The 10,902-nt window shown below is 46.0% G+C and overlaps 2 non-coding genes across 2 annotated transcripts; both read left to right on the top strand.

Annotated features, from left to right (window-relative positions):
- Window positions 1-8,582: 8,582 nt before the first annotated feature.
- Window positions 8,583-8,654, top strand: n-TPtgg7. The gene has a single exon. It is a non-coding gene; the product is annotated as a tRNA-Pro (tRNA).
- Window positions 8,655-9,635: 981 nt separating this feature from the next.
- Window positions 9,636-9,707, top strand: n-TPagg5. The gene has a single exon. It is a non-coding gene; the product is annotated as a tRNA-Pro (tRNA).
- Window positions 9,708-10,902: the final 1,195 nt, after the last annotated feature.

Genomic DNA, 10,902 nt, shown 5'->3' on the forward strand with positions numbered 1-10,902 from the left:
GAGGACCAGTGTTCAATTCCTGGTCCTCAGACCTACATGGCAGCTCACAACTGTCTATAACTCCAGCCTTCAGGAGTCTGATGGCTTAATCTGGCCCCAAAGATGCCTGCATGTATACAACATACCACACACACACACACACACACACACACACACACACACACACACACAGTTGAACAGACAGACGGACACAGATGTGCACTTACACTGTGAGCACATACACACCATATATATATATAATCTTTTTTGGTTTTTTGTTTTGTTTTGTTTTTCCAGACAGAGTTTCCCTATGTAGCCCTGGCTGTCCTGGAACTCACTTTGTAGACCAGGCTGGCCTTGAACTCAAGAGATTCACCTGCCTTCCAAAAGTGCTGGAGTTAAAAGTACATGCTGCTGCCCAAAGTCCAACTCTGCAAACCAATGAGTTTCATTGGTGTTACTTACAGGAATATGGGTGAGGGGTTCCTTACTGGAGCAGAAATGACTCAAAGACAGCTTGGCCTCACCACAGCCCACCCCAGCATGGGTGACAGCTCACAAGAGCTAGAAACCCGGAGTACACTGCACAGCCTGCAGGCAGCTCCACAGGCTGGACAAGGTCCTTTCCCGGTGGTGCCTCAGTTGGTCTGACTCTCTTTCAAGTAGCTCAGTTGCCTCCTGCTTCCTCCAGGCAGCTGGGCCGGCCTCAGAATCTTTGCAGCTTTTATTACTTACTCTGATACAGAGGTCCCTGAATCTAGTGATTTTCAGGGACTTCCTGAAGCTCTTTCAAGTCATCTATGTTCCTGCACTGTCATAGAACAGTGGTGCAAAATACCTCAAGCATTGTGGAAGCAGCTTTTCTCACTTCAAACTCCCTTCCAAGAGGGGGAAAAAAAAAGTCTGTGTGTGATGTTAATTTTTCCTGGGACTGAGTCAATATCTGTTCCTACTAGTTAGGGAGCCAAGGACAGCTCAAGGTAATGAATGATTCCACCAAAGTCTAGCTCAGTAACCCACGAGTGCATTGGGATTACTTCCCAATGCACGAGGGAGGATTTACTTAGAACCTCATGGGTGACCTCAGAACAATTCCATCACCGACAAAGTCCCACATCATCATAACGGTGACCTCTGGGGAGCTGCATCACTAAGGATCCTTTTGCTAACCTTCATCTTCCTAGCCTAGCATCTTCTAAGATTCCTGGCAGCTGGCAGGAGGTAGAAGAACAGTAGGCCAGTAGGAGGCCAGGGGGTGGGGCTGTAACATCTGGAATTCCTGATGAGAGACTTGTGAACCTCTCTCTCCCAAATAAGGAATGTCATGAGCTCCTTAACACTGACCCAGGCTTCCCTGTCTCCCTTGATGTGCTTATTTCTCTGCCAGGATTGCAAGGCGGTTCTTCTACTCCAGGATGACAATGGGATGGCCATGTTATGCCTACAGGGAAAAGCTGTGCTAGCATAATTTCTTGCACAGACTTCAGGAATGTGTAAGTCGACAGAGCTCTCCACTCACCGTGGTTAAAATGCCTTCCTTTACAAAGTTTGTGAAATCACTTGGCACTTGAGTAGATAGATTTCAAGGGCCCACCTCTATTCCATCCCTAAAGCCATCAGTTTGGGAGGCCCTGAAATTTACGTTTACTGATTTGAGACTCACCTGTCCCCCAAGGGTTCTCTGGGTTACTCTCCTGTGACGTGCTGTCATATCTCCCTTGAGTTGGTTGATCAGGCTGGTTCCCATTCTTCCCAACCTGAAAATACCTCATTCACAGCTGTATTAGAGTTTTTGCAGACTGTTGCAGTAGAGCCTGTGACTGGAAAGTAGAGACTGAAAGGCCTTCTGTACCTATGCGTCATAGACAGAGAACGTTTCAACAAAACCTACGTCATACAACCCTGAGTGTGTGTGTATGTGTGTGTGTGTGTGGGGGGGGTACGTCATACAACCCTGAATGTGTGTATGTGTGTGTGTGTGTGTGTGTGTGTGTGTTTGGGGGGGGGGTGCCATGGTCCTCTTGGCCAGCTGCTGTTTCAGCTTTTCCCCTAGCTCACTAGGCAACAGCCATTCTCAGGAGTGCTTTCTGTTTCTTAATAAATGGTGACTCTTTTCTATTTCTAACTGTCTTAGTTAGGGTTTTACTGCTGTGAACAGACACCATGACCAAGGCAAGTCTTACAGAAAAACAACATTTCATTGGGGCTGCATACAGGTTCAGAGGTTCAGTCCATTATCAAGGTGGGAGCATGGCAGTATCCAGGCAGGCATGGCACAGGCAGAGCTGAGAGTTCTATGTCTTCATCCAAAGGCTGCTAGTGGAAGACTGACTTCCAGGCAACTAGGGTGAGAGTCTTAAACCCACACCCACATTGACACACCTATTCCAACCAGGTCACACCTCCAGATGATGCCACTCCCTGGTCCAAGAATATACAAACCATCACACTAACCAACACAAACCTAGGTACTTGACAGACTCAAATGACCACCTGTACATGATGAAATATGATCCTCCACATGAGTGCAAAAACATAAGCCTTACCTCGAAGGTGATAACAAAAAAAAACCAACACATTGTATTCTGCAGCCGTATATGAATGAGCATAGACATGGAACACAGATTTAAGTTACCCCAAATTCTGTGTTTCAACATAGAAGCAGTTTCAAGAAGTTTTGAGTAGCAAAATCAAGTTAGAAATCAAGATACTTTTAAAAAAACTTTTTAAAACATTTTTTTCTAGATTAGATTAGATTTACTCATTTTACTTTATGTGTGTTCTGCCTGTGTGTATGCATGTGGACCACATCTGGTTTTGGTGCCCATGGAGATCTGAAGATGGCTTTAAATGGAGGTACAAATGGATATGAACCACATGGTTGCTGGGTATCAAATCTAGCTCCTTTCTCTCCAAGAGAAAATGTTCTTAACTGATACTCCATCTGGCCTGACTATGTAACTCTGATTTATGTTCATGGGTGCCTGTCTGAACTTATGTGTACTACCTGAGTGTAGAAGGTCATAGGGTTTGGGATAGAGTATTGAATCCCCTGGAAATGGAGAAGAGAGACCTTTGTTTCCTCCCGAGGCGATGCTAGAACCAAACTCTGACACTCTGCAAGAGCAGTCAGTTCTCTTAACTGCCGAGCCATCTCTCCAGCCCCAAGACACCTTTTAAATACCTTGGTGGAAACATTAAGTGTGCGCACAGCAAAGCGATCTCAGCTGTAAACACCAGATGCTACCTGATAGCATTCTTAACTTTCAGCTTGGTAGAAGCTTTGTGTCTGCTAAATGAACACATTCCACAAGGTCTTTATCTGTTAGTCACAGGATGTTAGGTCCATCACAGAGGTGCGTTAAAAATGTCTATCTAGAAACTAAAGATAGTCTAAGATAAATAGTCATTAGGTTCTGGACCTGCAACATTCCGACCTCTTCATATTACTGCAGTTCCAGTCAGTCAGTCAACCTTTGCTTCTTTCCAAGAACCATCACCCATAGCAGGATGCCTTAATAAGAACTGATCCTGGCACTGAAAACCTCTATGCACAGCCCAAATCAGCCCCACCCTCCCAGATAGACTTCCAAGACTTTTCCATCTCTCCCTCCCTTCCTTCTGAGACAGGGTCTCACTATGTGGCACTGGCTGGCCTCGTTCTCAGAGAGAACCTGCCTGCCTCTGCCTGCTGCTGAGCTGCAGAGATGCCTCTGTGGTTAAGAGCACTGGCTTCTTTAGCTCAGCACCAGTCTTCAGATCTGTGTGGCTACCTACAACTGCAACTCCAGTTCCAGAGAGTGCAGCACCCTCTGCTGGTCTCTCTGGGTACTGGACACATGCATAAAAATAATATTTTTTTAAAGTGGAATGCTATCACTATTTATTTATTTTTTAACAATTTGTTGAGTATAGCATAGGAAAGCAAAGAGCTGGTAGTAATTAGAGTATCTACACGATACCCCAAGGCTTTCCTTTTTATTATTACTGGTACCAGTATTGTTATTATTATGTATATGGGTCTTTTGCCTGCAGGTATATCTGTGCACCACTAGTAGGCTTGATACCCAAGGAGACCAGAAGAAGACATCAGAGTCCCTGGAACTAGAGTTACAGACTGTGATAAGTCACCATGTGGGTGCTGGGACTTGAACCAGATGAGCTATCTCTTCAGCCCTCGAGATTTGTCCTGATGGAGTCTGGGGCACAAATGGCTCCTCACTGGTCACATCTCGAACCTCCCCACCCAGCTGCCCTTGCAGAGGACAGCCTTTCTCCCTTGTCCTGTGTGTCAGAGCTACTTGTTCTTTAGAATCAAACACTCAAATGTTACATCCACAATGCATTTCTGTGGGAGCTGGAGAGATGGCTCAGAGGTTCAGAGCACTGATTGCTCTCCCAGAGGTCCTGAGTTTCATTCCCAGCAACCACAGGGTGGCTCACAACCATCTGCAATGGGATCTGATGCCCTCTTCTGGCGTGTCTGATGAGAGCAACAGTGTACTCACATTTATTAAATAAACAAATCTTTAAAAAAAAAAAAAGTGCATGCCCTTAATCCCAGCACTCGGGAGGCAGAGGCAGCGGATTTCTGAATTCCAAGCCAGCCTGGTCTATAGAGTGAGTTCCAGGGCAACCAGGGCTACACAGAGAAACCCTGTCTTGAGAAAAGAAAGAAAAAAAAAAGCATTTCTGAGTTTCCAACACACCCCTCAAACCCTTGAACTCACCACAGATTTTGGGTTTTGCTTACCCACCGACACTGTATTTTAACATAGTTGGGAATTGTTGTAATCAGCAGCCTTAAATCTCAGACTCCAAAGTCAGCAAGCTGGGGGTGGGGTGGGGGTGGATGGGTTATGTTCAAAACAACCACTGCAAATGTCTTAAGAAGGTACTCATTTACTGGCCTACACTCTCCTGCAGGATTGAAGGCATCACAGTCACAGCCCATAAGAAAAGCTCTGACTCCAGAGGCCTGGAGAGACGGTTTAGCAGTTAAGAACCCTTACGGCTCTCACAGGAGACCTGAGTTGGTTGCCAGCACCCACATGGTGGCTCACAACTGTCTGTGACTCTAGTTCCAGAGGATTCAGCATGCTCTTCTGATCTCCTTAGGCATCAGGCACATACATGGTGCACAGACATATGTGCAAGGAAAACAGTCATACACTCATACTGTATGTAGGTAGGTAGGTAGGTAGATAGATAGATAGATAGATAGATAGATAGATAGATAGATGGATGGATGGATGGATGGATGGATGGACAGATAGATAGACAGATAATGATTGAATGGAGAGGCCCTATTTACCGAAAAATCTTCAAAGCAGAGTCACAAGGCCAATACACTTTAATTTTAGACATATGATAAGATTGCTGATCCATTTAAATTCTTCTCTCCTGGGGCTGGCGAGATGGCTCAGTGGTTAAGAGCACCGATTGTTCTTCTGAAGGTTCCGAGTTCAAATCCCAGCAACCACCTGGTGGCTCACAGCCTTCCGTAACGAAATCTGATGCCCTCTTCTGGAGTGTCTGAGGACAGCTACAGTGTACTTACATATAATAAGTAAATAAATCTTTTTAAAAAAAGTTCCTCTCTCCTCTTAGAGCATGCAATGCAATTGAGTCAATGCATTCTAAAAGCATTTATAATGGGATTCTACAGTACATAAAATAGATTTAAGAGTGATTAAGACGTAGACTCTGATGATAAACGAAATTGTTCAGTTCTCAGCACCACCGCTTACTAAGATGTATATAACCTTGCTGAAGTACTTAATCACCTGTTGTGTTTTGTTTTGTTTTGTTTTTTTCATCTCCACTTATGTCTACAAAAAGGGAATAATAATGAGGCCAAGGTAATAAGCCTGTTTGAAGGATGAAGTCAGCTAATCCGTAAAGTCATAGCACTTCCCGTGTAAACCTCGTCTGTGCCTGTTGTCTTTTGTTGTGAGTGACGCTGTCTCTATTCTGTAGATCTGGCTGTAGCCTGGAACGCTCATCCTGGAGCCCACTCAGGCTGACCTTAGATTTCTGGTAAACCTCCTGAGTGCTGAGATTCATAGGCCTACACCATGCCGTGGTACACCCTTTACAATTAGAGTGAAAGTGAAATGAGTTAATACATGTTTTATACACTTCATGCATGTGTTGGCACCCGGTAGATGTGAGCTGGCATCTCTTGCCCTCACATGTGTTCACATTGTCTGTGTTCTCTCTCAGTGTTCTCATCTGCAAAAGGAAGATAGTAATGAGGCCTCTCTTGTTTGCTTATAAAGGATTGAACAAGGAGCACTACATAGGCCAGGCTGGCCTCAAACTCAGTCCTCCTATCTCAGCCTCCTGAATGCTGGGATTACCTTAATACCTTTTCAGTTCTCAGTAGTCCTGATTTAGGTGTGTGTGTGTGTGTGTGTGTGTGTGTGTGTGTGTGTGTGTGTGTAAGATACAGAGAGACACAGACAGACAGACAGACAGACAGACAGACAGACAGACAGAGACAGGTATCATGGGTGCCTTCTCCCATGAGGAACATGTGGGTCTTCCACAGTCTGCCCTTCCTTCCTTCCTCTCTTTCTTTCTTCCTCTCTCCCTTCCTTCCTTCCTTCCTTCCTTCCTTCCTTCCTTCCTTCCTTCCTCCCTTTCTCCCTTCTTCCCTTCCTCTCTTTCTTTCTTCCTCTCTTTCTTTCTTTCTTTCTTTCTTCCTTTCTTCCTTTCTTCCTTTCTTCCTTTCTTCCTTCCTTCCTTTCTATTTTGGGAACAGGCCTGGGTGTGGGGTGTGCACATCTTTGTAGTTTTCTTTGTTTGTTTTAAGACAGGGTTTCTCTGTATAGCCCTGGCCATCTTGGAACTCACTTTGGAGACCAGGCTGGCCTTGAACTCACAGAGATCTGCCAGCCTCTGTGCTGGGATTAAAGCCATGGGCCACCATCTCCCCTCTCCACAGTTTGTTTCTATACTTCCTTTTCTGAAACATGGTCTGTCACTGAACCTGACAGTAGGCTGGTTGACCATTGAGCCCAGAGCATCTGTCCCTGCTGTCAACACGGGGGACGCTGATGTGTCCGGCTCTGCCCATCTCTTATGCAGATGCTGGGGACTGACTGTAGATCTTCATGTTTGTCCAGCAAGCAGTTTACTCACGGATCCATCTCCCTAGCCCTCAAAACCCTTTTCTAGGTCAAAAAAAAAAAAAAAATCAGGTTTGCTTGCTTTCTAATTAGAGCGTATCACCTGTTTTATTATATAATTGTTGCCATCTTTTTATAATTGTTTATTTGTTTGAAGGTGGGGTGTGACTGTGCGCCCCAGATTGTGTGTGGAGGTCAGTTCCCTCCTTTCACAGTGGGAGTCCTGGGAGTCTAACTCCAGCTTGGAGACAAGTGCTTTTCCCCTGAGCCACCGTATCTCACGTTCTGAGGGAGAAGAGTGTTCAGATAAGCTTGAGGAATGTAGTTCACGGTCAGCAACAGACAAGCATGGTGAGCTAGGCTCTGCTCTTGACTTCCTTCCGGTGGAAACAGGATGAATGAGAAGCAGGGGCCCAGGTGAATGAATAGCCAGGTTTCCCTGGTGGGTGTGGCTGCCTCTCTCCATCATGCCAGCTTCCAGACACCCTCCATTCCCACAGATGCCACTGTGTTACAGGCTGGCCTCTAATTTGATATGACCTTAACGCCCTATGTCCTCCTTGCCCTAGCTTTGCAAGTGTCACCATGCCTATCACAAACCACACATATATAATTTCCTTTTAAAACTTTTATAATAATTATGGTTGTGTTGTGTGCACGTGTGTGTGTGTGTGTGTGTGTGTGTGTGTATGTGTGTGTGCACGAGCGCTTCAGAGGAAAACTTTCAGTACTCAGATCGCTTCTTCCACTCCGTGTGTTGCAGGGATCAAATTAGAATCGCAGAAGAATGGTGTCTATTAAAGTGAAAATATTTTTCCACGTTATAGCAGGTTTTGGACAAGAAACACTTTTCCAGCTCAGGGAGTGGTGGCGCACGCCTTTAATCCTAGCACTTGGAAGACAGAGGCAAGCGGATTTATGAGTTCGAGGCCAGCCTGGTCTACAGAGTGAGTTCTGGGATAGCCAGGACTACACAGAGAAACCCTGTCTCAAAAGAAAAAAAAAAAAAAAAAAAACCGAATTCAAGCCTTCTGGCGCGCTGGGCAGTGAGACTTCAGCCTTCACGAGCGTTGAGCCGTTCCTTCTTCCTCGCCTTACCCAAACCTTATATTTTTAAAGATTCTTTTGAATTCTGCATAGGTAGGGTCCTTGATGTACTTTGTTTGGATAGCCATTTATCATTTTGAAACATGGTAAATTCTGCACTTCCCTTTGTGCTCTCTAACATAAGCATGCCCAGAAAGTGCAGACCGACCTACTACATGTCTGTACTTTACACAGGTAGGCAGGCCATTCGGGAATGGGAAACTCGTGGGCTCAGCAGCTCTTTCGTTTATGAGCCAAGCACACCTTGGAAGTCCAGCGTGAATTGCGTAATCTGTAGTAACTACCGATGGATTAACATGACGAGTAGTACTGTAGTCCTTTGTTCTCACTACTGAAGAGGAAGCAAAGCCTACTACCCTCAGCGGCTCGTTGGTCTAGGGGTATGATTCTCGCTTTGGGTGCGAGAGGTCCCGGGTTCAAATCCCGGACGAGCCCAGCTACTTTTTGCCTTTTCTTTTACTCTCCATCTTCTCAAAGTAGTTGACAAGTTCCTCCTGTTAAAGCCACAAAAAAACAAGGACGAGAAGAGCAAAAAGTTCCTCCTTGAGCGAAATACACTACTCAAGCCCTAGGATCTTGCCAAAAAAAAAAAAAAAAAAAAAGAGGGAGGGAGGGAGGGAGGGAGCTGGTGGCTTTGATCCGGAGAACCCAGAGACCGGTTCAACCCAGATCAACGCGATTCTCCCAGGTGAAGGAAAGCTGTTTTGGAGAGGGTTTCCCAACTCTGTACAGAGAAGCCCGGGTGTCTCAGAAGTAGCTAGGACACAACGACTGTCCCAGGGGAGGGAGGAGCATCGCAGGCCGGGCCCAGGGGTGCGATCCGCTGCGTGGTCCACCTGCACCATCTGCATTGCGCCCTTTCTTCCCGCCTGAGGCCACGGGCTGGCGGTGGCTCTCGCACCTTCCTCTGGTCCACACAGGTAATCGCGGGCTCTCATCGTGGTTTTGCCACGCTGGCGAGAGAGGCGCAAAACACAAGCGGGAAATGTTACCCCAGACATGCTATACCCCAGGGTGCCGCACCGTCGGCTGCTGACCCGCTCTGAGATTCTAGCAGCCGCACAAGGAACCTCCACGCACCCCGGCCCTGATCTTCGGAGGACCGTCTGTCCTGCACAGTGACTGTGACCTTCAGAACGCGGGCTTCCACATGGGCAGTGTGAAACGTCAGCCGAGTACCAAGTGGTTCCTTGGGCCAAGATCAAGGGAACTCGACACTGGCGGGTCTTTGACTGCTCCTCACTTTGCTAGTGGTGGAAAGGGACCAGAATGGTGGAGTTCCTCTGAAATTACAGTCTTTGAATTCACCCTTTCAGGGCGGGTTTGAAATCCGACTCTACTTCCAGCTCAGACTGTCAGGTCCCGCCCCAAGACGCCTCAACGGTCATAAAGTGAATCAGAGAGAGTGCCTTACGTGGCTCGTTGGTCTAGGGGTATGATTCTCGCTTAGGGTGCGAGAGGTCCCGGGTTCAAATCCCGGACGAGCCCAATTTTATCTCCCATACAACGTAAACCTGACCTCAGTTGTATTCCGGAGATTTAACTGGCAACAAATTATCTTTTAAAAGAACTAAAACTCTGCTCTTAGAAAGAGTTGAGTCTCCAGTCACAGGTGGTTCAGACTTCGGCCTGCACTTCCAACCACAGCGCTTGGCTCAGGAGGCTAGAGTTTTAACATTTTTGAAAATTAAATTATGTTTTATTCTATTACTTATTGGGGGTTGGGGCAACGCCACTGGGGAGATCAAAGAGCACTTTGAGGAAGTCAGTTTTCCTTTTCCGCGGTGTGCGCCCCTGGGGCTGGAACTCAGGTGGTCCTCGCAAGGAGCCAGACTTGGTGAGGGGAGCCTGGAGCCCGAAGAGGGAGTGCCGTGTTAGAACGCCAGAGTGGGGGACTCCATCCAGCCCCTCAAGAAGTTTTATTTAGGTTTAGTTATAGTGGGAAGAACAGGCTGGGAAAAGACCATTGGCTGTCAGTTTATTTTTATTTTGCTGCTACCAGACATAGAATCTAGGCGCTCATGCACGCCGGTCAAGCACTGCTATTTATTTATTTATTTTAATTACATTTATCTAATCTATCCATCTGTTATCTACCTATCAACCTATTCATCTATCTATCTGTCCACCTATTATCTACCTGTCTATCCCCCCCCCCTCTCTCTCTCTCTCTGTGTGTGTGTGTGTGTGTGTGTGTGTGTGTATTTAGAGTGTGGAAGGCAACTTTCAAGAATTGGCTTCCTCCTACCAGTCCACCATGTGGGGCAGGCCTGGGCTTGGCCACCAATGCTTCCGACCACAGAGCCCTCCAAGACCTGCTTTGTTTTGGTTTTGCTTGTTTGTTTTACTTTTTTGTTTTGTTTTTTTTTTTTTTAGTTTAGCTTAGTTTAGTTTTTAGTTTTGTTTTGAGACAGAGTTTCTCTGTGTAACCCTGGCTGGCCTGGAACTTCCTCTGTATAAAAGGCTGGACTTCAATTCACTCTGTCTTTAGGATGCTGGGAATCAAAGGTATGCACTCAGACTTTAAAAAAACAAAACAAAAAAAACAAAACAGAGTTGAAATATCATCTGGTACATCTGGGAGTCAGAAAAGTGATTAATTAATAAGTTATTAATTCCTATTTTCTTGACGAAAAAGGCTCTTTGGAAGGCAAAGCTTTTGCCCAGTAGGCTAGCTATGTAA

The sequence above is a fragment of the Mus musculus genome, chromosome 3 (assembly GCF_000001635.26).
Source record: "Mus musculus strain C57BL/6J chromosome 3, GRCm38.p6 C57BL/6J".
Classification (NCBI taxonomy): Eukaryota; Metazoa; Chordata; class Mammalia; order Rodentia; family Muridae; genus Mus; species Mus musculus.